We start from the raw sequence: 27,931 nt of genomic DNA on the forward strand, positions 1-27,931 counted from the left end.
AGCATTTCAGACTTTGTGGCCCCACAATCTCTGTCACTACTACTCAGCTCTGCTGTTGGAGCATCAGAGCAGCTATAGGCAACAAGTAAATGAAGGAACACGATTATGTCCAATAAAATTTTCCTTACTGAAACAAGCTTACTGGCCCCAGGTTGCTGACCCTTGCATTACCAGTGTGCTAAGAATGTAGTGCCAGGTAAATGTTGAGTGATTGAAAGAATGAATGTGCTTGAATTCTAAATAGGTAAAATGCCCAGTACCCTGTTCCTTCTGGAAGAGCCCTGTGCTATAATGTCCCACTCCCCTAGTGATTGGTGTCTTGTCTTGGAATCCCAGAGAAATATTTGGTGCATTTTCTCTTGCTTGTGATCATTCCTAATATCTGCTGCCTGAATGACAGTTTTCTCCTCCGCATACCCTGTTCTTCTACTGCTCCTCTGCCTATCTGCTATCAAGTGTCATTGTCTCTCTGTTGCCAACATCCTCCATTGCCAGTCATTTAGCCACACCTGCCCATGTTCTCTGTGCCTGGGACTGTGACGCAGAGATGAATTAGACATGCATCTTCTCTCCCCAGGGCCATGTGTGTCAGGGAGAATTACAATGAGGTGCAAGCTATGTCAAAATATATTCCATTGACTTAAACAGTCAAGGACTTTTCTTCTCTCATATAGCAATAATGTCAGAGTCTAGGATTTGTGGCAGCTTAATTAAGCTTTTAAGAACTCAAATTCTTCCTATATTCAGCTGAATTCTCTTTACATAAGGTCTTTGTATCCTCATGTTCACAAAATAGCTGCTAAATATCCAGGCATCATACCCATTTTCCAGGTAGGAGAAAGGGAGAAGGAGACTAGAACATCTGCTCATTTCCATTTAGGTAATGGTCTGCATGCATGATCACTCATAAATGTAGATTGGGAAACTTTTATAGTGGAAGACATCTGGGGCATAGGGTTGAATGGATATTGAGTGAATTTTCCTGAAGTATGTGCCACGTCATGCTACCTCTATATATTGCTCTGCAAAGTGGGGTGTTTCTTTTTTTACACTTGAAATTAGTGTAAAATCCCCAGCTTTGGCCAAATAATTTTCATAATTTTTTAAACATCATGAAATATTATGTAAATTTAATGTTATATTAGGTCTATTTTATCATCATGTAGATTTAATGTTAAATTGGGACTATTTTTCTGCAAATTTTCATTTTGTATATCTAGTCCTCTTTCTCTCTTAATATCTTTACTCTAAGACCTCTTGACATTGAAATAATTTTCTCCTATTCTATCCAAATATTGTACATTTTTGTTATGCAATTCTACGTGGAGAGAAGTATAATATATGTTCTAATATTTGATATCTGAAGAGCAATTTATGTTTTCAGAGTACTTTAAAATCACATACCCATCAATCTTATTTGAATATTATATTGACCCACTTTTTCTTTCATTATGAATAAAAGGCTTTTAGTAGAGAACTACAGTAATTGAATGTTATAGTTAAGGAGATGGAATATTTCACATTCATTTTTCCATAATGAAATCTCCATGCCTTCATATCTAAAAATGCATACCTGAAGAAAATAATTTGGTTGTAATTTCACATTTCATAGACATATTGCATTAGACCTGTCACTGAAAAATTGTCTGCTTTGTGGTAATAATTATTATTAATTATCAATATTTCAAAATAATGAGAATACAGTGATGAAATATATGTCATCACATAACCCTCTATTGAAAAATAATATTATAGGGAGAAAGTAGAAGAAGCTAAAGGGCAAAAGGATATTTGATTCTCTTTTAGAACTAGAATACCATGTATTTGATGACTGCACAGATAGTTTAAGATTTCTGCCTTAGTGTTTTTATTTTTGCTTTTTAATGGATGTATGTATAAATCATTTAAAGTTTATAAAGAACTTACATGAAGAATGACATACAAATGCTAAGTAATATCAGTTTACTTTCAAGAAGGTTATCAAGGATGCTTGAGATATGCTGTAAAAATTTTAATAAATTTTATAATCAATATAAGTAACTTATAATACATTCATTTAGACAGTAGTAATGAAATTATGTGTTCAAGAACGATAGGAAGTTTTCAAATTGTTATAGAAACTAAGATAGTATCGCTTATCATAGTCTGCTTAAACTTCTAACCCTGCAAATAATGCATGATTATATATGACATATTTAGAGTTCCCTTCCTTCAGTGGTAAAATATAAAAAAAAAAAGATACTCTCCTTTTTTGAATCTCTCCTCCCTTGTTATTTCTGGTTTACTTTTTATCATAGAGCTAACCTGTGACACCCCAGAATGGAGCTCTTGCCTAAATGAACATTAATCCCTATAAATGAAGTCTCAGATTGTTCTTTGGTTTTACAATCAGCTTTGATATTAATAAGAGGATAAATATCAAAGTAAGACTTATTGGACTTGAAATCAATCTCCACTATTTATATCTTTTTTTATATCTTAATTTTACACAAAAATTACACAAATAGCACAGAGTCCATTTTCACTTCATGAGATTACCCTTTCACATGTGGCAGAACCATAGTACAATTGTCCATAATTAAGGAATTAACATTCATACAATTCAATACGACAGATATATGTATCCTAACCCATGGATGCACATATATCTACATTTATTTCTAAATCCATCTACCCATATTTATTTTAAAACTGTAAGTTCACATTGATACCGCCATTAAATGCAACATTACAGTATTCATTCTAGCCTTCCTCCTTTCCTTATTTATCACTTCTTTCTCTCACAATAAGAGATCTGACTCATAATCTAAGACATATTTACTTATTTGTTTAACTGTGGGATATATTTAACAGTTTCAGAATTCTAATCCTTACTCCAATGAGAAAAAAAGTATGCACATCCTTAAAACACTCTTACTAGAGCATTTTATTAGGTGACTGCAGTTAGTTAACTTTTATAATTATGACTTCAGAACTATAATACAGCACTCATTAAATGTGTAGAAAAATAAGTTTTCTTGTTATTTCTCTATTTTGCTGTTTTCAAATAATGCACTGCATTTTCAGGGCTAGAGTTTCATGCAAAGCTAATTGTATTCCTATGCATCACACATTATGATTTAGTGCAATCTCTCCCCTATAGATTTTCCAGCAAAGAAAGTAAAATGGGCCTCAAGTATCTCATTGCATGACTCCTCTGAACATGCCACCTTAGCTACCATGTCTGGACAAATGAGTACACCTTTAGACTCTCAAGCACAATGGCATATAGATGTACAAATTATTGCCATTATTATAATTGCACTATTATGCCATATTGAGTGACTTCAGTGACTTAGTTTTACATTGTAAAGGCTATTTAAGAAAGTGTGTGAATAATTTATTACATTTTTATAAAATAAATGAAGATGGAAGGAATGGGCACTATTAAATTAAAAATGCAGTGGGATGCATATATTTTATTATATACTAATATTCAGAGGATGCTGACAAATTTTATTGATTTTCTGCTCATTTTATGTATGAAAGGTCAATTTTATATTAGCTTCTAAAAAAAGAATAGTTGTTGGCACTTTTCTAGGTAAAACATAGATTAGTGAAAATTCCCCATCCTCACAATTTATGCCATATTTATTTTATCTTTCTGTAATACACTAGCAGGAAAATCTAGTTTTCAGCCATGTTTATGCTTGCTTGAAATTGAAGTTCTCATATAGACAAGGATATGTAACAAGAAAACAGATATAGTGAGAGAAAGGCATAAATCCTCAAGCATAATTAAAATGAGACAGCAGGAATCAGAGACCAATTATACATAGAAATAAAAACTTTGTTGTTTCATCTGATAAGATGTTGCTCTATTTTTTTTGTACTCCAATATTTTTAAAGCGCCATTACCAATTCTGTCTCTTAAAACTGACAAAACAAGAGAGTATAATTCACTGATCATTCAACTCTGACACAAAATTAGTTCCCCAGAGTCTCAAAAACTGAACAAAAATGTTAAGAATTTCCATTTGTCAATTCAGTTTCAGTTTCAATCACGTGTGAAGAAGTACAGAAATCATTGTTTTCTAAATCAGAAAAATGATGACATAAAGTCTATTAATTAACCTAGTATATTGTTTATTTAAAGCCTTTGAAGAAATTATTCTTTAGAGAGCCAGTTTTTCCAATTAGTAAAACACATATATTTTATTACTTAAACTTTTATTGATTTTTATAATTTTGAATTGAAATCATCCTAATAGAGTCTTACCTAAATATTTTATAAATTTAAAGATGGAACATAAAACATAATCTCAACCTATCCTTCATTTAAAAGTGTTTATTAAGTACCTACTCTGTGGTACTTATTTTTGTAAGCATTCTTGAGAGGTGGTGGGGGTGAACGAGGGAGTTTTCCCAGTCTAGGGTGTGGAATCCAGACACATGCCTCTAAGGCAATTTTAAGCAACACCAGTCTATCAAGAAGCTTGCACAGTTAGAGGGAATGCCTTTGCTGGCACATTGAGCGGGTAGTAAACTGTGTTAGCAAATGTCATCATATACAAGACTCCCAGCTTAAGCAAACAATACCAGAGGGAGTGGTGGACAAAACCATACAGACACCCCCATGCCATAAGGGACACTGAGGCTCTTTGAAGGTAAAGGGTTTGTGACAGAGGGATGGTAAACTCTGAAATAGCCAAAACCAAGAGGAGAATTTCAGATAGGTTTAGGGGAGGGCGGTAGAGGGTAGAAACAGTACCTATGAAGCTGAAGACAAACAGGATGATAATAACAAAGAAGATTTGCTTTTGCCTCAGAATCTGAGGAAAGAATAGTTTCAAGCAGGCAAGATCTAGTTCACACAGTTTATATTTGTGTTATTGCTACTTTATTAAAAATAATAAAATAACATTTACTAGTACTTACATAGTGTCTGCTCCATACCAGACACTGTTCTAAGAGCTCTATCTTTCCCCTCTACCTTGTGGAGGAAAATGATACACAAAAGCTTTGAGTCATCTGCAAAGGTCCATGATTAACAAGTCTTTGAAATGGAACTCAAACCCACATAGTCTGACTCCAGTCTGTTTTCTTTCTCCCTGTGACACACCACTTCTCAAATATTCAATCAAGTGTCACCCTTTTCTTCTCTAAGGAAGAGATGGCCTTAACTTAATGCCGTTCCCTCTATCAAACGTGCTAAAAAGATGGGTTGTGCTATGCTGACATTATGAAGGATTTTTTAAATAACTGCAATCTTTGTTAGGAAAAATCTGCAATCTTTGTTGGGAAAATACTGTTTTCATGAGATAAGTACAGATACATATATTTATTTATCTATTTATAATATATTGTGTCTTTCCTTTTTCCCCTCTGCCTTCCCTTCTTTCCCTCCTTTCTTCTTCCCTTCTTTCCTATCATCCTTTCTTCCTTTCTGTTTTTTATATTCTGCTTTTTTATATTCTTCAGATAAACTTTGATTTTGGTTTTAACTATCTTTGTGATATCCTGCATATAATATTAATTTAGAAAAAATTAAAATGTGTCACTGATATATTCATTAAATGTATTACTACTAAATATCTCCAAAACCATTTTTGTGTGTGTGACAGATTTAAAACTCTGAATGATTTACCAACAAAGAAGTCTCAAAGCCAGAACAGCAGAGATCTGACAACAGAGATCAGACTTCAGTTTGTCTGAGAGATGAAAATTGAGGAGTTTGTTGAGCTCTGGATTGAGCCCACATTGGTGATTCCTTTCACAAAACATTGGTCATAATTCCTACCTTTATCCTGATCTATTTAAGATCAATTTAAATTTATTTCTCTTCTGACTTACCTGCATTTTGCTATCCTTTGTGTGTGTGTGTGTGTCTGAGTGTGTGTGTGTGTGTGAAAGAGAGAGAGAAAAAGAGAGAGCACTTAAAACTGATGAATTAAGTCTTTTCTAAGGATTAGCATATACAATGTAACTATCCAAATACTAAGTCAGTTTGGAATTTATGATGTTTAATCATTGAACTCCTGATTGTTAATTAAGAGACCAAGAATATATTTTCGGTTGAGATCATTCATTTTTATCTGCAGCCAAGCTCATGCCTAAGTCTTTGTCCATATCGTTTGCTAATGACCAAAGAAATTCAGTAAAAATAATTACAATATAGTTTTATATCGTAATTCATTCTTGAAATAAAATTTCTTTTCTGCTTGTTGTAGACTAAATATTCCTAAAATCTTTTCGACCCAATTGATTCTTCCCTGCATAGAGGCAGCCAAAGCATGGGGAAAAAGACCTTCTAACAGGGCTGAGACATTTTGATCCACTTCAGCTCTGCTCTGCCTCACCTCATGATTTAGAAAATCAATGGCATATCAGCTTAGTAGTCACTGATCCATGAGGTAATTGCACCTTCTAATATCTTTGGCATAAAGCTTCAGAAATGGGCAGAGCCAATGACCAGAGGGTAAAGCACATTTTTTTTTCCAATTTTTTGTTCAAATTGAGAGTCACCTCAGTCTGTATTTCTGAAGGAAAAATAATATTGTCTCAGAGGCGTAAAGCTACTATTCAACACACTTTTATTATATCAAGATTATTATTTTTCCAAATAACTGGCTTTATTGTGTTATGGATTATATTTACCTGCAAAACTTGTGTGTAGAATTTTAATTCACTTAAAAAAAAGCACTTCTGGACTTCACTGTGAAAACCTGAGCACTTCATTTTGTTGTTAAATATGGTGGGAAATTATCCCCACTGCTTTTGTTACGCTGCTTAGAGACATCTTAACTAACTAGATAAGAATTCTTCCTTAAGAAAGAGACGTGGGCTTAAGTAAATACTAAACAAATTGAGTATTAACACACAGGGAGAAAGTAAGATTGATGATCTGACAAAACATTAATTAAAAGAAGGAACATTGCCAAGATTTTCTCGTATAATTCAATTCCACATAATTCAAAGGCAAAATTAATTTACTGTTTCTTATTTGACAACAAAGAAAGAGCTTTATATTGATTATCTTTTTTAAGTGTGTGCTCATGTGGCATGGTAAAACTCCGTAATCGGAAACATAGTTGTTTAACCTCAGAGGTTTGTGTTTAAATTCCAGAACTCCACAGAGACCACAGAACATTTCTTTGAAACAAAATGAGTTTGCAGCTATTTCTGCAGGTTTCTCGGCATATGCGAACATCAAATACCAATTTTGGTATTAATTAAAGGAAATAACCCAAAAACATTTGGCAATTTTTACTTTGAGCGGTTGCCAGTTTGTACAGCCCAACATATGCTGACTATTTTATATACAAATGATTTATTACAAAGTTTACCAATGATACCTAACACTATTTTTTAAAGTTTACTTGCCCAGGTATCAGCAATTTTAAAAATTAAATGTCGGTATGTATTATAAAACTGAGTGTACTTACTAATTTAATTCTATGAAGCCTCTTTAAAGGTATTTCATGTCTCTGTCATTTCAAAATGTAATTTCCAAATAATTATCTTTTCTGTTGAAGACTTCATGCAATTATTGTTTGAAAATATTTAATTCTTCTGTTTCATGAGGTAGAGAAAAATTAAGTTTTTGTTCCAAATGTATAATTAAATGTCTAGCATTAAAGTGATGCCAAAGTAAATACTCCTCAGAATTTTAAATATATAGAAACAGAGCCCTGTTTGCAAGTGAAGTCTGAATTCTCAACAAAAATCAATTCTGAGATACTGGTTATATTGGTTATGTAGTATTGGCATTGCTTAGAGGATGTAATATCCTGGCAAATCCTTGAACTTAAAATTTTCTGCCCTGGGATTATTATTCCTAAAAAGAGGACATCTGAATACAAAAGGGACTTTGAAAACAATTGATTTGGCTCCTCCAGGAATCAGAACTAAGGCATAAACTTGGGTTCTATTACTTTATTAGGAAGTACAGTGCCAGGGAAGGGGAAATAAGAGAGGAGTGAAGCAAGGAAGCAGAAAGTCAATAAGAGGCAGTGGTAGTAAGCTGCTCTTCTTGGAACAAAATGCAAGTGACGGTGTGCTCTGAAAGGCTAGAGAATTCCTGGTCCTAAGGAAGGCTGACATTAAGTTTCAAATATTATTTTAGATTTTTTAAACCCCAGATGTCAATTTGGTCTGCAAGGATCTTTCAAACTTTAAGTCATTCATATCATCTTAAAAATACTTAATACCAAAAATGTAGTAATTCATCAAAACTAATAAAATTGTATTTAGTAAATTGGTTTTGATTTTAGATAATTGCTCTTCAACTGAGACATGTTCTAAGGCACTTTTCAAACTGGTTTTGAAGTGTCTTATTGACTAAACATTATATGGGACAGACTAAGGCTCCACAAAGATAATTAATGACAAAATGGCAATGTGTACATTTTATAAAACTGAAGACTCCAAAGCTCCTCAAAGAGGACAGTGATTAAAGGAAGTTATTTATTCATTTGCTTCTCCTCTCCAATTTGGTAAAAGTTTTATTTTAAACTGAGGATTTCAAAATGCCTCTGTTGTAAAGAAAGAAACAGAACAACAACAAAATTCAAAAAGATGCATGCTACTATCTTACCAAGTTTCCACATACTTAGTTTCCAACATGCTAAAGGAATCAACAAGAATCATTAATATAGCCCAAATGAATTACATTATTTAATCTGGCAGGATAGCCATTTAGAACTGGAATGAAGGAGATACTTTAGTTTGGATATTATCTGAACATTTGATTAAGCTATCTTTTCTAAACACAACCGTATTGTACTGACAGTAATAATACAAGTTTTGATGACAATTTTTCTAAATTTAGGGATGATATTTAAAGGCTGTGGGCTTATTTCTTTTCATAAAATAAGTGTAAACAAATGAAATATATTCTGGGTCTGTGGAAAGTCTAAAATTGAAAGCATTCAAAACATATTAAGCAATCTGAATTAAAACTCATTTTACAAAGTCTATAGTGCTTAAGAGGGGAAAAATGTACCTGGATTCATAGCTAATATGAGATTTGTAGTACAAAAAAAGTTAACAAGAAAACCAATGACATGAGCCCTAGGGTAATGTTACTTGCTGGAACAAAGGTGTGCCGCACAATAATAATGCCAGAGAAGGAGTTCGCAACTACACAGAAAGTATATTTTAAAGAAAATATAACTTATAGTAATGCTGTCACTTGTTGCAAAACATTTTACAGGCATACCTCAGAGATGTTGTAGGTTCAGTTCCAGACCATCACAATAAAGAGAATCATACAATTTTTTTGGTTTCCCAGTGCATATAAAATTTGTTTACACTATAGTCTATTAAGTGTGCAATGGTATTATGTTTAAAATCATTGCACATATCTTAAAAAATACAAAATAAACAAAAATACAATTACAATAGTAACATCAAAGATCACTGATCACAGATCACCATAACAAATATAATAAATTAAAAGTTCGAAATACTGAAAGAGTAACTAAAATGTGGTATAGGTACGAAGTGAGCAGATGCTGCTGGGAAAATGACATTGATCATCTTGCTTGATGCAGAGTCTCCACAAACTTTCAATTTGTAAAAACCAAATATTTGCTAAGAACAATAAAGTGAGGCATAATAAAACAAGGTTTGCCTGTCATCAGATTTGGCACATTTCAAGTGTCATAAGGATATAAGGAAAACAAAGATGTTCATCATTTAAATGATGTAACTGCTCTTCATTTTGAATGAAAAGAGCTTGAAAATTTTCTACTTGCTCTATGATTTCTCACACCTAAACTATAACCATTGGGTATTTGTTCTTAATTACCAGCTCTATCACAATCACATTTCTCATTAGTTGGGAAATGAATCTTATCATATCAGTATTAGAGTCAATGACATTTAATCCTTTGCTCAGAATCTGGCTTCTTGAATTTGTTTTCAAAACATGATGCCCTTCTTAAATATGTGCTTACACTTATATTCACACTGATAATATCATAAACTATTTTGCACTTCATATACTGCTAAAGAGTAAGTCTGGTTAATTAAAGATTTTATTGAGTTCTAAAGGATACAGTACTAGATTGGTAAATGATGCAAATAAATTTTTAAAAAATTGTATAAATACCCTATATTGTGTCCCTGCCACTTCCTCAATAGCAGGGGAAAAACTAATTATTCTATCTTTTGTTTTCAGTGATTGCTCAGTGATCTTGTCTTGCGGTCTCAAGAGTTACGTGTCAATATAAAGTATCAATTTTAAAAATTGCTGTTTGTAACTTTCAACATTTTGATTATAAATATTCTTTTTATTCTTGCCTGTGACAAAACTCGTTCTTTTTGCAACATTCTACCTGATAAGAGTAGTAAAATAGAATACATTAAGCATTTAACATTCATTAGCTTGTTGAAATAAAACATTTAAGAACATTTTATAATGTTTTCATTTATTCTACTGAAGTATTCATATTAGAGTACCAATTGCATGTAAACTTAAATTAAGCATTATTAAGACATATTATCATTAAGAAATGTATAAACAATTGTTCAGTAAAAGTATTTGTCAGCAAAACTTTTGAGCTGCCTGTTGTATAGGTGGTCAGTTCAGCACAATGAGCCCAACTGAAAGTGACAATCAAGCCTTTCTTTACATACTGTGACAACGTAGGCAAGAGGCCAAGGAGAAGGCTGCTGGCTTCCCAGTGTCCCGTTTTTCCCCACAGAATGGTACATGCCAGTGATCAGGTGACATGCAGCACAGATTACAGATGGGGGAAATGTGCCTCAGTCAAGGCCCTCCCCTCAATATAGAAGTGTCTGCAAAGTTGCAATCCCAAAGGAGATCTCCAGTAGGAGGTGCCTATGGTAGAAACTCAGATATGCACATGAGCATGGCTAGCCTAGGAGTGCTGAGCTCTTGACTGTGGCTCCCTCTTGAAATCTGCACACAATGACTGTATACCAAGCCTGGTGAGGTGAGGGCAGCTTCCAGTCACAAGGCCTGCCAAGCAGAGCCCTGTAATTGATTATAGTTCAGCCTGAAAGATCACATACAAATTTTAGGTTGGAAATGGACTTCTAAAAACAAGTTGCCTTTTTTTTTTTAAGTTTATTTTTTTAATGACAACTGTTAATTCAGTATGTCCATACTATAAATACATTAAAAGCTAAACTGAAGTTTTATGTTAAAATTAAACTGTATTTTTTCTGGTTAATTTCACAATGGTACTCCATCTGAAACATCTGGCTTAGTAGGAACATTGTTTGTTTATCATTCATATTGTTCAGAAGTTTTTCATCTTGTAAGTGGCAAATTCATGAGGAAAATCCAGAAACTCACTTCCCCAGCTTTCCTTGCAGTTATCATGTAAGCACATGACCTAGGCTGCTCCAACCCAGATTCGTATTTTACTGAAGTGAAAAAGAAAGCTCTGCTTTTGTCATCGGTCATTATAGACATTTAGATACACTAAGAAAACTCCTCTAAGACTATGTAAAATATTGGATAAAAGAATTAAAAACAAATTTAAAATGAATTCTTGACTAGACAAGAAAATAAGAGTACTTCAAAAGCCAAAACTCAATTAATAGTTGAAAAGTTAAAAGAAAAAGAGAGAGGGAGGGAGAGAGAGTGTGAAAAAGGGTGGAAGGAAGAGAAGAAGGAAGAAATAAAGAAGAAAGAAAAGAAAAGAAAGATTCAAACCAGTTTTAACTCTTTGAATAATTGCTAAAGTTATGTAAACTAGAGTTTTTAATCCTCTGTCTCCTTCTCTCTTTGTCATTTCATCATTTTTTCATATGTTAAGTGTTCATAATCTTAGTGTTGTAAGATACTCTGGTTTTACCCCTGTGTCACTATCAAATGTCTCTCATTTCAATGCTTCTAGTCTTAAAGTCTGCTTTGTCTGACATTGATATGTCCACCCCAGTTCTTTGTTTAATGTTTGCATAGGACAATATCACTTAAAATTGTATTGACAAACATCAAATGTCTTGGAACAAATCTAACAGAAAATTTAATGGTGAGACCATCAAACTCTCTGCCAACATTATCTTTAATAGTGCCCAATTATTTTATTCATTCTTTACTAATTTATTCTAATTGAATCAGTGAATACTTATTAAGAAACTACTTTTGCCATATAATGCATTAAATATGGGTGTAGATAAAAATATGGGTGTGTTAAAATTTGTTTACCTATATATTTCATAAGTGTATAATCGTGTATATGTTAGCTGTATCCATATGCATTTTTATCAGGCGAATTGTCTTGTTAATTTTGATACTCATGCGTAAATATGTGTGTGTCTTTGTCTGTGTTTGTATAGTAGATGGTGGGACAGTGGGAATCATTTAATTGAATTGACATACAAATCAAAAATTAAAATGACCCATCTAAAACCATAAATGTAGATGTTTAGCTTTAAAAAGTTTACTGAATATTCTCTTATGTCTATAACTAATGAAATGCACTGAGGGAATATATGAAAACATGTTGTAAAACACAATGTGTAGAATTTATTTTGATAAATTTTATTTGAAACAGACTCTTGGTTTCTGAAGTTGAATAAAATAATTCAATATTTTCTAATTATGACAATCAAGATAATGTGTATGTTAAATTTAATGGTATTTCCAGAATGTACAAAGTACAAAACTTCTTAGAGTTGTATGCTTATAATTATTACTTTATCAGTCTGTCCCTTTGGGTGAATATTTTAACTTAATTTTGACCAAATTAAATGCCAGAGATAATATATTCTATTTCATGGGTTACTACCTACTAAAATCATAATGCTGATTTATTGCTGTGATCTTCTATTTAAGGCATGAACAAGAACTATTATGCTCTCATTTCAGATGGGAAATTTTTATTATTAACAGATGCATTCTAACTGGGGAGTCTCATGCTGCTATGAAATATGAGTGTTAACTTTACCATGCGTTCGTGTGCTATGTGTGTATAGGGACCAAGAGGTGGTTCAGCTCTGGGTTCAGGCTGTATTCTTGGCTCCTGTTGTCATCAGTTCCTGAAGTGCTTCTGCCCCCACCTCGTCCCCAGTGACCTACCCATTGTTATATTTCTTCCCGGGTAAACACCGTTTTACCAGTACAGATGAGTGTGCTCTCCTCCTCCCTACTTTACTCTAATAAAATCCCCATTTTTCACAAACAGGAGGACATTCATTTCTCCCATCTCATTTTTCAAGTACCAAATCATGGCATTTCAAATTTTAAGTAAACAAAAAGTCCAATTTTTCATAGTGACAGCAGCAGCATTGATGTATGAACCTGAAACACCAAATGACTTATTCCTGATGATATTTGAAGAAGCCCCTTGTATTTTTAAAACATGTCAAGATGATTTGTTTTGACATTGCATTCTAGCCCTTGTTTATGTAAGTTCTTAATAGGCTATGTTTCATTATCCAGGGTGTAGGTCCTTGTTATAAATTAGATCCTGTCCACTAAAATCTCCTCATTAGAGGTTCAAAGGACAGATAATGCCATGGACTCCTTGCTTAAATAAATCTCATAAGCTTGCAAGCTGCCTGATTGACTTACTGTAATCTTGGAAGTAGTAGAAACAATGACAAACATAAAACTTCTAATTTTTTTTTAACCTTTAGAGTCAACTGCAGTACAAGTATGTCTAGACAATCTCTAAGATGGACAGAACCTGTTTTACTGTCTGGATACCCTGAGAGAGAAAAATAAATGTCACAGCAATTGCCTTTTCATTTTTGTTCCAGTCACAGGACCATAAGGATGTGTTTTGAGAAGAAAGTACTTGTAGACGTCAACATAATCCTATACCAGTCCCCTGCCCCGCCTGGTGAGAGTGGACAGTGATAAATGAAAAGGGCCGTAAGAAGCAAGTGTTCACTTCAGAGCTGAGGTTTCTACCTTTCAAGAGTGATTTGCTAGGAACTCGTGGCTTACAGGGTGCCCAAAACTACTCATTATTGTTTTTTCTCCCCATGACCGTGGGGGAGTATAGTGACATAGTTCACTAGTTAGAAAATTAAGATTTAGAATTAGAACGCAGAATTGTGAAATCTTCCTTTAATCTTGTTTATCCTCTGAAGAGGGGTAATTCTTTAGCCCTAATTTTATGTTTGTATTGATAGGTAACCGAAATAAAATAACTACACATGTTTAAAGGGAGCGTTTTCTCATGCTTTGACTTAGATAGCCAGCTGTGAGTCCATCACAGGCGAGACAGTGAACGTACTTGTCACACCCCAAAAGTTCCCTTTTGTTGCTTTGTAATTCCTCCTGCTGCCCACCTCTGCTTCTGTCCACTTGTCCCAGGCAACCACTGATGTGATTTCTGTTATTATTGATTAATGTGTATTTTCTGAAATTTTATAAAAATGAAATTAGACAAAAATATAGAAGACATACAAACAAATATATATATACATGTATATTTGGTGAGGGGTTTCTGGCTTCTTTCACTCAATGTAATTATTTCAAGAATTATTCACTTCGGTGTGTGTATTGTTTGTTCCTTTATTGTTGAATAGGATTCTGTTGTGTGGATATGACACAATGGGCTTATTTCCCTGTTGACAAAAACTGGGTTGTTTCAAGTTTTTAGCTATTTCACAAGTAAAGCTAGTATATATATTCCTAGACAAGAGTTTTCAACAACATGATTTTTTAAAAAATTGAAATATAGCTCATTTACAATGTTTTATTAGTTTCAGATTTATAGCATAGTGATTCAGTATTTTCATAGTTTATATTCCACTTACAGATATTACAAAATAATGGCTATATTTCTTGTGCTATACAATATGTATCCTTGTTGTGTATCTCTTTTGTCCATAACAGTTTCTATCTCCTGACCTCATATTTGTATCTTGTGCCTCCCCCTTCCCACTTTTTCACTGGTAACCACTAGTTTGTTCTCCATGTCTGTGAGTCTCTTTCTGTTTTATTATATATATTAACTTGTGTTATTTTTAAGTATAAACATACAATGTAAGTGATAACATAATATTTGTCTCTCTCTGTCTGACTTAATTTATTAAGCATAGTATTCTCTGGGCCATGCTTATTGTTGCAAATGACAGCATTTCCATTTATATGGCTGAGTAATTCTTTATACATACACACCACATCTTCTTTATCCATTCATCTGTTGATGGACATTTGGGTTGCTTCTGTATCTTGGCCATTGTAAATAATACTGTTATGAACATTGGGTGCATTTTCTTTTTTTTCTGAGTTAGTGTTTTTAGGTAAGAGAGGAATTAGTGGGTCGTATGTTAGTGCTATTTTTGGTTTTTTGAAGAATTTTCATACTGTTTTCTATAATGGCTGCACCAATTTACATAGGCACCAACAGTATACTAGGGTTCTCTTTTCTCCACATCCTCACCAACGTTTGTTATTTATAGACTTTAATGATGGCCATTCTGACAAGTATGAGATGATACCTCATTGTGATTTTGATTTGCATTTTCCCGGTGATCAGTCATGTTGAGCATCTTTACGTGTGCCTATTGGATATCTGTATGCCTTCTTCGGAAAGGTGTCTATTCAAGACTTCTACCCATTTTTAAATCAGGTTGTTTGTTCCTTTGATATCGAGTTATATGAGCTGTTTATATATTTTGGATATTAATCCTTTATTGGTTATGTCACATGCAAATATTCTCTCCCATTCAGTGGGTTATCTTTTTGTTTTCCTGATGGTTTCCTTTGCTGTGCAAAAGCTTTTAAGTTTAATTAGGTCCTATTTATTTATTTTTGATTTTTTCTTTTGCCTTAGGAAACAGATCTGAAAAAATTACTATAATTTTATGTGATAGAGTATTCTGCCTATGTTCTTTTCTAGGAGTTTTATGATTTAATATCTTTCATTTAGGTTTTGAATCTATTTTGAGTTTATTTTTATATATGGTATGAGGAAGTGTTCTAACCTCATTCTTTTACATGTTGCTGTCTAGTTTTCCCAGCACCACTTTTTGAAGAGACTATCTTTTCTCCATTGTGTATTCTTGTTTTTGTTTTTAGGGGAAGTCACGAATGCAGTTCCCCACTACCGCAAATTATGTGGTTGAGTTTCTCACATTTGGGGAAATTGCAAGGGTCAGCACAATGGGAGTGCAATGGATAAGACTTACCCCAGGAAAACCACCTTTGTGATCATGGTGTCTCCCCTGCCATGTAAGTATCCATTGTATATTCTTCCTCCTGTGTCATAGATTACTTAACCATAAGTGGATGGGTTTATTTCTGGGGTCTCTATTCTGTTCCGTTGATCTATGTGTCTGTTTTTTTTGTGCCAGTACCATGCTATTTCGATTACCATAGCTTTATAATATAGTCAGAAATCAAGAAATGTGATACCTCCAATTTTGTTATTTTATTCTCAAAATTGCTTTGGCAATTTGGGGTCTTTTGTGGTTTGATACAAATTTTCAAATTATTTTCTTCTAGTTCTGTGAAAAAGTCATAGTTTTTTAATGCAAATTGCATTCAATCTGTAGATTGTGCTGGGTAGCATGAACATTTTTACAGTATTAATTCTTCCAAGAACACAACCTATCTTTCCATTTCTTTGTATCATCTTCAATTTCCTTCATCACAGTATTTTATAGTTTTCAGAGTATAGGCCTTTTCCCCTTTTGATTAATTTTTCCCTTGGTATTTTATTCTTTTTGATGCAATTCTAAATGGGTTTGTTTGTTTTTTGCTTTCCTTCTGATATTTCATTATTAGTGTACAGAAAAGTAAGTGATTTATGTATATTCATCATGTATCCTGAACTTTGCTGCATTTATTGTTAGTTGTAATAGCATTTGGTAGAGACTTTTGGGTAATCATGTTGTCTGCAAAGAGTAACAGTTTTACTGCCCTTCCAATTTTTATACCTTTTATTTCTTTTTCTTACGTACTGCTGTGGCTAGGACTTCCAATACCATGTCAAATAAAAGTAGTGATAGTGGGCATCCTTGTCTTTTTCCTGATTTTAGTGGAAAGGCTTTCAGCTTTTCACAGTTGAATATGATGTTAACTGTGGGCTGTTCATAAATAGGCTTTATTACATCTATATATGTTCCCTCGCTATACACTGATGAGAGATGTCATTATGAATGGATATTGATCTTTTTCAAATGCTTTTTCTGCATATATTGAGATGACCATGTGATTTTTTTTAATACTTCCTTTTGTTTAATGTGGTATATCACATTGATTGATTTGTGAATGTTGAACCATCCTTATGACTCTGGAATAAATCCCACTTGATCATGTTGCATGATCCTTTTTATATATTGTTGAATTTGGTTTCCTAATGTTTTGTTGATGACTTTTGCATCCATATTCATCAAAGATAAGAGTCTGTAGTTTTCTTTTTTGGTAATGTCTTTGGTTTTGGTGACCCAGTAGAAACGATCTGGGAATAGTTTCTTTTCAAAAAAATTTTTTTAATAGTTTGAAAAGGCTAGACATTAGTTCTTTTTGGTAGATTTCCCTGTGAAGCCATCTGATCCTGGACTTTGATTGCTGGGAGTTCTTTTATTATAAAATCAATTTCACAACTAGTGATCTATCTGTTCAAATTGTGCATGCTTTCTTGATTCTCTCTTGGTAGGTTGTATGTTTCTAGAAATTTATCCATCTCTTTTAGATTGTCCAACTTGTTGGCATGTACTATTTATAGTATTCTCTTATGATTTTTTTTTTAATCTCTGTGGTACCAGTTGTTATTTCTCCCTTTTCATATCTTATTTTTGTTTATTTGGATGCTCTCTATTTTCTTCTTTATAAGCTAGGCTAAATAAAAATTTGTCAGTTTTATTCATTGTTCCAAAAAACGAGCTCTTGGTTTTTTATTTATTTCCTTCCTGATCTGTATTATTTCCTTCCTTCTGCTGACTTCAGAATTTGTTTGTTCTTCCTTTTCTAAATCCTGTAGATGATAGATTAGGTTCTTTTTGTTTCTTCTCTTGTAGTTTGATGATTTTCTTTATTGTTATGCTTGTTTTCCTTTAATTCCAGTTTTTGTGTAACTACTGAGGGTTTTTAATTTGTGGTTACCATGTGGAACTCATATATGTTAATCTATAACTATATCTACTTGTTTTAAAGTGGTAATCACTAAGTTAAAACACATTCTAAAAGAACTACCTTTTCTACTCTCTCCCCAACATTCTGTGGTTTTGATGTCATATTTTACACCTTTGTGTTTACCTTTTCAATGTTTATGATAGTATTGTTGCATTTTTTCTTGTAATCATCATACTGACCTACTGAAGTAGTTAATCCTCAGCTCTACTATATATTTGGCTTTCTTACTGGTATTTTTCCCTTCTTATAGATTCTTACTTCTTTTTATAGCCTTTTATTTTACACTTAGAAAAGACGCCAGTGTTTCTTTTAGATTAGGCTTAGTATTGGTGAACTTTTAGTTTTTGCTTGTCTGACAAGTTCTTTATCTCTCCTTTAATTTTAAATTAATTTAAAATTTAGTTCAATTTAATTATTAAATTTTAAATTAATTTAAATTTTAAATGATAATCTTGCTGTGTAGAGTACCGCGGTTGCAGATTTTTCCCTTTCAGCACTTTAAATGTATCATGCCATTCCTTTCTGTAAAATTTCTGGAGAAAAATCAGCTGATAGTCTTATGGGAATTCACTTATATATGACTCTTTTTTTTCTCTTGCTGCCTTTAGAATTTTCTCTTTAACTCTTGCCATTTTATTTATATTTCTTAAAGTGGATCTGTTTGTGTTCATCTTGTTTGGAACCATTTGTGCTTCCTGTACCAGAGTATCTGTTTCTTTCTTCAGGTTTTGGAAGTTTTCAGTCATAATTTTATGAAATACATTTCCAACCTTTTTCTCTTTTGTTTCTTTCTCTGAGACCCCTATAATGAGAATGTTGCGATGCTTAATGTTGTCTCAGAGATCTCTTAAAGTTCTTTCATTTTTTAAAATTTGTTTTTCTTTTTGCTTTTCTGATTGTGTGATTTCCATTATTCTGTCTTCCAGATCAATTATGCTTTCTTCTGTATTACCTAGCCTGCTGCTTATTTCTTCTGTTGTGTTTTACATTTCAGTTATTGTATTCATTAGTTCTAATTTGTTCTTCTTTATATCTTCTAGTTCCTCATTAAAATAATAAGTGTTAGCAAGCATGTGGAGAAAAGGGAACCTAAGTTTACTATTGCTGGAAATATAAATTGGTACAGTCACTATGGAAAACAGTATGGAGATTCCTCAAAAAATTAAAAATAGATTTCTTATAAATAGCACATAGTCATTTTCCTTTATCTACTCTGATTTTATTTATATAATTTGTAAACTCTCACAATAGTGTTATCTTTGTTTCAATAATCAGTTATCTTTTAAAAAGACTTATACATATTTTTAAAAGTCATATATTTACAATGTGGTTTCTGTTCTCGTGTGCTTCATGGCTTTGTGTACACCCACATTTTCATCAGGGGTATTGTTTTCCTTCTACCTGAATGGCTTTCTTTAAGTTTTTTTATAGTGCAAATTTGCTTGTAATGAATACTTTCAGGCTGGTCTAGTAGCCCCAAAGTCATTTACTTTAAAGAAATTTTAAATGGTATTATGTTTTTAACTTCAGTATCCACATAATTATTGTTAGTACGTAATGATACAATTTATTTTTGTGATGATCTTGTATTCTGGATCTTACTAAATTCACTTATTAATTCTTTGAAAAAATATATATTTCTAGGGATTTTTCTATATAGGCAACTGCATAGTATGTCATCCTTTCCTATCTGGATGCCTCTTATTTCTTCTTCTTGCCTCACTGTTCAGGTGAGAAATTCCATTACTATGTTGGGAAGGGTAGCAAGAGAAGACATCTTTGCATTGTTCCTAATCTCAAGGAAAGCATTGATTATTTCATTATTAAGTATGATGTTAGCTTTTGAGATTTTTTTGGAGTTTTTTCTTTTAACCAGATTGAAGAATTTCTCTATTCCAAGTATGTTGACAGTTTTATCTTGAATGGTATTGGATTTTATCAAATGCTTTTTAATATGTTAACTGATCATATTATTATGTCAATTGAGTATTTTTTTTTTTCTTTTAGCCTGTTGCTGTTGTGGATTATACTGCAATTGTAGGTTAATTGCCAAATGCTGAACCAGTCTTCCATACCTGGAGTAAATCCCACTTGTTCTTATTGTACAATTAATTATTTTTATAAATACTCAGATTTTATTTACTAACATTTTATTGAAGATTCTTGCATCTAATTTCTTCAGAGATATTAGTCTGGAGTTTTCTTTTCTTCTACTATTTTTGTTGAGCTTTCTTACTTAAAAGAAAACATTTAAGCTTGACTATAGAATTCTAGATTGATAGTTTTTTGTTTTGTTTTTGTTGTAATTTGTTTTCAGTTTTCATTATTCCTGATTAAAAAAATCTGCTGTCATCATTACCTTTGTTACTGTGTATGTAGCGTTTCCCTCTCTCTACATACTGTTAAGATTGTGTTCTTATTTCTGATTTTGAGCAATTCAATTATGATATGCTTTGGTTTAGTGCTTTTATTTTTATTATGCTAGATTCATTGACTTTAAATCTATAGGGTTTTTTTTTTTAACAAATTTAGAGAAGTTTCAACATTTATTCTTCAAATATTTTTCTTTCTTATACTTCTCTTTCTTCTTTTTGGGAATTCCAATTACATGCATATTGAACAGTTCACTAATGCTCTGTTTATTTTTTTTTTGATATCTTTTTACCTCTCTGTTTCATATTGGATAGTTTATCCTACTGTGGGTTGAAGTTCTTTCTTCTGCCATGTCTGATCTTCTACTAGTTATATTCAATGTATATTTCCTCTCAGACGTTGTACTTTCTATTTCCTGAAGTTCAGTTTGGAACTTTTTCTATCTTCCTTACTAGTGCTTAACTGCGTAAACATGTTTGATACAGTTGCAACAACTGACTTTATGTCCCTGTTTTCTAACTGTGACATCTGTGCTAATATTCTGGATCTACTACAATTGATTGATTTTTCTTCTCATAATGGGTCATATTTACTACTTCTACTTCATATGCCTGGTAATATTTTACTGACTGTGAGGCAGTATGAATTTTACCTTGCTAGGCCCTGGGTATCTCTGTATTCCTATAAAAATTCTTGAACTTTCTTAAGAGACACAGTTAAGTTACTTGGAAACATTAAAACTCTTGGGTTTTGATAGTAAGATTTGTTTAGCAGAATCAAGGCAGCATTTATTCCTCTACTGACACAAAATGCTTCTGAGTAATTTTACTTGAGTTCCGAGTTATCTACTTTGGCTGAAATATAAGATCAGAAATAATTCCCTAATCCATTTGATGGTCTTTCCCCAGCCTTAGTTTCTTCACACACAGGTACTGATCAGGACTCTACTGGACACCTTTTGCAGACTTTCAGGGTTATGACTATGTGCAGCAATCTTCTCTCTAGTTCCCTAATCTTCAGATATTGGTTGTCTTTGTCTCTGTGGATTCTAACCTCTGTCTCCCCTCTGCAATTCAGGGCTCCACTTGGGCTCTCCTCCTGCATCACGTTTGGTATAGTCTTTAAAGGCCATAATCTGTACAATTTCAGTGGTCACATCACTTGTTTCCCATCTTTCAGAGACTCTTTGTATGAAGTCTAGCATCTTGAAAAGCATTGTTTCATATGTTTTGTCTTCTATTTTGTTGTTTCACAAAGGAAATTAAATCCATTCCCTGTTATTCCATTTCTTAAAGCAGAAGTCCTTCTTCACTTCTTAATAGCTGTGTGACCTTGTACAAGGATACTACTTTCAGGTTAATAATTGTTCCTGTTTCACAGATATTATCAAACAATGCAAGCAAGATTATTATATATTAAATCTGTGTTACATAGGGCATGGAATAAAAGAAAGACTCAGTCCTTATTTAATTACCTCACAAATTTCTAAAAAGTATTAGTCTTTTCTTTTACATAATGTCAATAGAGTAGAAGTCAGAATTAAGAACTTTTAAAAAGAATTATAATAATTTTAGCACCTGATGCTCTTAAAAAGGTTGGTGAATATTTAAAAAACTCTTTGTGCTGGAAAGCAAGTAAGTAAACTCAATAAAATAATTGAAAGAAAATACATAGTGTATAAGTTTAAAATGTTCATAATTATTGTGTCAAAAATTCTAATTTCAGAACACTTTCTTAAAGAAATTATCAAAAATGAACAAAGAGGTGTATGGGTAAAGATGACAGGTTTTGCTATTTATAATACGGTGTTTCTACTTTTTTTGAGTTACTGATAATTGAGCAAATTCTTCAGTATGAAGCAAATAATCTATTGATGTTTTAGAAAAAATGAGAAGACTAGTTGTCACATGAATGAGTGATAGCAACATCGTCTAGGATGGAAAGGCAAAAAAAATGCAGTTGCACCCTGGCTCCTATCTTCTGAGTGACCTGAGCTGCTTCCTCATTTGTACATTGGGATACAATGCCTACAGTCTGGTTGTCTAGTTGTGGTGTGGATTAAAGTCACATAACAAACATCTGACTTAAAGAATATTCTCCATTCACAGTGGATGGATATTATTAATAAAGGTCCAAACTGTCTCTCTCATTTTGTTTGAATCAATATTTTCAGACAACTGTATCAGAGTTTCTAGAGAAAAAGACCAGTTATATATATATATATATATATGTGTGTGTGTGTGTGTGTGTATGTATCTGTGTCTGTGTGTAGATGTGTATGTTTATAAATGTATGTATGTATATATGTGCTATGCATGTATAAATACATACATGTGTGTATTTACAGAGAGAGAGAGAGAAAGACTGACGGAGATTTATTGTTTCACTTGATTGTGAGGGATGGACAATTAAAATCTGAAATCTATATGGCAGGAATAATTTCTTCCTCTCCAGAAACCTCAGTTTTTGCCCTTAAGACCAAACTGATTAGATTCAACTAATTGGATGAGGCCCACCCACATTATCGAGGATAATCCCCTTTTGTTAAACTCAACTGATTATAGTTTTTAAACATATCTACAAAATAGCTTCCCAGCAACACCTAGATTGGTGTTTCATTAAATAATTGTGTACCATAGCCTAGCCAAACTGACACATAAGGTTAACCATCCCACAAATCCTCATGAAACTGTAATAGCTTATGGAGGCTCTTCAGGAAAGGTAGAGGTTAGAAAAGAGGATTTCTGCACCATCTTTTTCAAGAAATGATTCCTTATTTTAAGTTATATTAGTTCAAATTTCTGTTTTAATTTTTTCTTTAAAAACACTTTAAGATCTAAAACGTAGTTGGAAAAGTAGATCGAGGTTTTTTTTTCTAAAATAACTTGGTTAAATACAACAATATTAAGTTAGAAAGTATTACTCTTATTTCTAAACAAAGTAAAATAAACATTAATTATATTACTATTACCTGACTTTTTGAATTCTTATCACAGTAGGCTGTGTGAAAATATTTATGAAACTAAGACATAGAGCAATTTGTAACTTGTGCAAAAGTGATACAACTTCTACATGTAATATTTCTAGGTTCTATCCATGCTTATCCTACCATGGTAGATTGCATTTTCCAAAATGGCCATAATAACAGCTCTAGTCCCAGATGCTTTTCATGAATATTGCCACTCCTCCACGAGGAACAGATTGAATCTAGGTGAACATGTTATTTGCTTGTAACTAATAAAATGCTGCTGAAATGATGCTGCATGACCTTGTATACAAAGTCATAAAAGGCAATGGAGCATCTTCTACCTTGCTCATTGGAATATTCATGATTACAACTTCTGCCGACATATAAGCAATATGACTGCCCTGATGCTGTTATCCAGTGAAGAATCTCCAGTGAAGAATCTACTACCACTTGTTAAAATCCACATGGAGCTACCCAAACTTGAAAATAAAGAGATCTCCAGCCAGTCCCCAGCTGTTCCAGCCCTCCTGATGTGTCATAGTCTTACTGCTGACTTCTGAGGTACTTGAGCCAGAACCATACAAATGAATCCTATCAAGAACTATGCAGGGTCACTATACCTGTCTTCTAAGGCTCACTTCTGTACAAGTGAAAAACTGGTATGGAACATAGTTGTCAATGCCTCTTGCTTAGAAGTTGGGCAGAAATGCAAGAGACATGGAAAATTGTTTCCCAACAAACTTCCAAATTTCTGACCCAGAAACACTGTTAGATATAATAAAATCAAATAAAATGTTACTTTTAGCCATTAAATTTGGGGGTGATTTTTAGACTACCACAATAAAGGAAATACTATGATAGGATGCAGAGATCTTAACAATCAATATAATACATTTATCAAGATATTAGCTGTCGACTAATACCAAGGACCTGAAAAAATACAACAAAGTAAGAGTCAACATTTGAGGGGAAGTAGGAACTAAAAAGCTTTAAAAATTATTCAGAACCCTGGACACAACAGTAAATGGGACGAAGGGAAAATCAAGTCAAATATGATGCAGAGATCCAAGGCAAATTAATCAAATTTCACTCAGCTATGGTTGCTGTAACAAATTATCACAGACTTGGTAGTTTAAAAAACTTAAATTTATTCTATTATAGTTCTAGAGGCCAGAAGTCCAAAATCAGTATTGATAGGTTAAAATCAAGATTTAGCAGGACATGGCTCCCTCCGGAGGCTTTAGGGAAGAATCCATTTCTTGCCTCTTCCAGATTCCGGGGACTACTACATTACTTTGCTTGTGGCCTTATCATTAACATATCTGCCTCTGCATTAAATAACCTTACCCTTTCCTTTTGTGTGTAATCTTCCCCTGCCCCTCTCTCATAGGGACACCTGTAATTGAATGTAGGACCCACCTAAAATAATCTGGGATAATCTCCCCATCTCTGGATCCTTCGCTTAATTTTATCTGCATAGGCTCTTTTTCAATATAAGGTAACATTTACAGATTCTAGGGATTAAGATTTGTTATCTTTGGGACCCATCATTCCACCTACTGTATACAGTTACATTCATCAGTTATTGCAATGAAAATGCTGCAAAACAAACAGAAACAAAATCTCAGCTACTATGTTTCTGCCAATTCCATCTGAGTTCAGCTGGGTTAGGTTGACACTGGATTTATTGCCTTCAGGTATCCTCTGTATAACAAATGTTGAGAACCCCAAGGCCAGTTCTCTTTCTCAGCACAATTACAAAACACAGCCACTTGGTTTTGTACCCATGAAGGGTACTTTTCAGGAGAAACTGAACTACAGAAAAGACACATAGAAATAGCATTTTGGTGCCTCCAGTGAAGAACCCAGCCATCCAACCAATTATTCTGCATTAAACCCACCAGTCAATATATAATATGTAGACAAAGCTTCTAATATTTTTAAATTTTACTTTAAAATGCATACGCACATCAGTGTAACAAATGTACCACTCAGGTACAGAGTATTGATAGTTAGGGATGGTGTGCACATGTGGGGACAGGGAACATATGGGAACTCTCTACTGTCCAATTTTTCTGTGCCTCTCAAACTGCTCTAAAAATAAAGTTTATTAATTAAAAAAGTATAGGCCCCCAAGAATCTCTAGTCATTTGTATAAAGACTTAATGTAAGAGAGACATTAAGAAAAAAAGGAGATCAAATGAAATAGACAGCTTCAAAGTTGTAGTTATTATCCTCATAGAAATTTAAAAAATGATCCTATATCCCTGAAAGTCTAAATGTTATTTTTAACAAGGAACAACTAGAAAGGAATAAGGAGCTCATGGAAGTTTAAAATAATATAGCTAAATTTGATAAAAATCAGTCAAGTTGCAGAAGATAAAATAAAGTAAAATTTTTTTTCAAAGTAGAGGATAAATATAAAGACAGGATCAATTTATAGAATTCAATATTCAGTCCAGTATTTCCAGAATAAGAGACTAGGAATGAAAATTTGTCAAAAGAAACTGGTAAAGAGGACAATAAGGGTCATTATTTTTTTAGATTGAAAAGACCTATCAAGTGCCTCACGAAACAAGTAGAAAGAAAGAAAAATGTTCTAATGGACTTATTGAGTGTAACCCCAAGAGTATAGAGGTTAGAAAAGAATGGGTCTTGAGGATCATTGAAAGAGAGGGAAGGAAACTCTCACATAGCATGTCTAAATCTTTCTGAAAGGCTAGATACTTCTTCCTGCGGAGGATGCTTTGTACCTTTAACTTAAATCAAAACATATTCCTGGGGGTAGGGGAGGCAAACAAAAAAACGTTTAACATCTAGGCTCCAAATGACAAGGCAGCAGTGAACTATGCTCTAGGGAGTCGAAGTGAGTAGAAAGTACTCTCTGAGGAATGAAACCCCTTGGTTTTTACATAAGACAAGGGCAGGGTAGATCTTCCTGAGAAGATGTGAGGCAGTGGATCACTCCTACTGTTATTCAAATCAGTGTACAGCAATATGGAAAAAAAAAAAAACAACACACCAAAGAGTATGTCAATTATGCTAATAAATATAAATAAATAAATGAAGTCAATGATCCTCGTAAGTGGAACTCCATCTTTAGTGAAGTAACTCAGTACCTCAAACGACTAAGTGTGCCTGCTTAGTATCTCAAATCTTCCTTTCCCACCAAATGAGTGCTTGTCAAGTAAAGAAGAGTGTATGTTATATTTGCCGTAAAATATCATTGCCGTTCAATATAATGATAAAAATTGATTGCTAACTAGAAGGCTCTCCTCTTGATTCTTACCTGTAGAGACACAAGGACAGTCATAGTTTTTACAGACAGGATATTAATGGTTTTTTTCCTCTCGCCTTTGTCATTGCTTTTCACACACTTATAATTGAAGGAGCCAAACAGGCAGTAGACATGGTACATACTAAGAAACAAATCACACCTCTTAAAAGAGTTCCAAATTTAGAGCATGTTCTCTGAAAAGGGGACAGTTTACAGCAGCAGTGTCAACTATAGTGAAAGGAATATGTTTGAAAGTGTTCATTCTTTGAGAGCTTTACATTATTGAATGTTTTAAAAGCAAGTATTGACAACTTAAAATTATTCTAGTGTGGAAAATTAGCATAGTGGGGTGTTTATTTCATGTTTTAATTATTCATTCACAGTATGTATTAATCTTCTTTGAGGTGCCAGGTAGGGGCTAGGAGTTGGAGTCTATGCTTTGTTGCACTTTCAAAAATTAAAGAAAAAGAAGCAAATGTCTAAAAAGACTGCTGTATTTTTTTTCACTCAAATGGAATAAAATTTACTGGTCACTTGCTTTTTGAGAAAATGAAGGGTAAATTTGTAGTCTTGTATTCCAGTAGGTCTCCACTATCTATCAAATGAAAAGTAGCATACTTTGAAGGAAGGCTTTAAATGAAGGCCTCAGATAATTAATATTGCATTTTTAGGTTTGCTTTGAAGGTCAGAGTCATTATTATTATTATTATTATTATTATAATTATTATTATTATTACTAGGCATATTTGTAGGGGAAATGAGTAATAGAGTGAGGCTTACTGAAGTTGAAAGCTCTAATTTTACTAGTTTACTTTTTTCTTATAATGAATGATTCTAAAGAAAATCAGCCTGTTGGACTCTAACTTTAGTTAATACAGTTGCATGGCCAGACTTCTCCTTGGAAATCTAGTATAGAGTCTGTTGAGGCATCATAAAAGTTAGTGGAGATAACAGATTTGTAATCTCAGGTCATAATTTTGTTCCAAAAGAGACAATAGGCAGAGATTTTTTTTCTACCTACAGATTGTAAAAAGGAAAATGAATGAATGTGAAATAAAAGTAGAAAATAGATACATTTAACGAGGGAAAAAAATCCCTTAGTTTTTCAAAAATGATACACTCGGGAATTCCAAATCAGTGTTGAATCAATGATCCATAAATAATATTCTGTATCAAGACTGAAGAGCATTTGTTTACTATAATCATTGAATGTATTCTCTTGAAAGATGGAGCAGGAAATGTAATGGAACAAAATTTCATA

General features: G+C 33.0%; 1 non-coding gene across 1 annotated transcript; it reads right to left on the minus strand.

Moving 5' to 3' along the window:
* Positions 1-15,991: 15,991 nt before the first annotated feature.
* On the minus strand, positions 15,992-16,155 carry LOC116278222 (U1 spliceosomal RNA). Its single transcript, XR_004187618.2, has one exon. It is a non-coding gene; the product is annotated as a U1 spliceosomal RNA (small nuclear RNA).
* Positions 16,156-27,931: the final 11,776 nt, after the last annotated feature.

This window comes from Vicugna pacos, chromosome 3 (genome assembly GCF_048564905.1).
Source record: "Vicugna pacos chromosome 3, VicPac4, whole genome shotgun sequence".
Classification (NCBI taxonomy): domain Eukaryota; kingdom Metazoa; phylum Chordata; class Mammalia; order Artiodactyla; family Camelidae; genus Vicugna; species Vicugna pacos.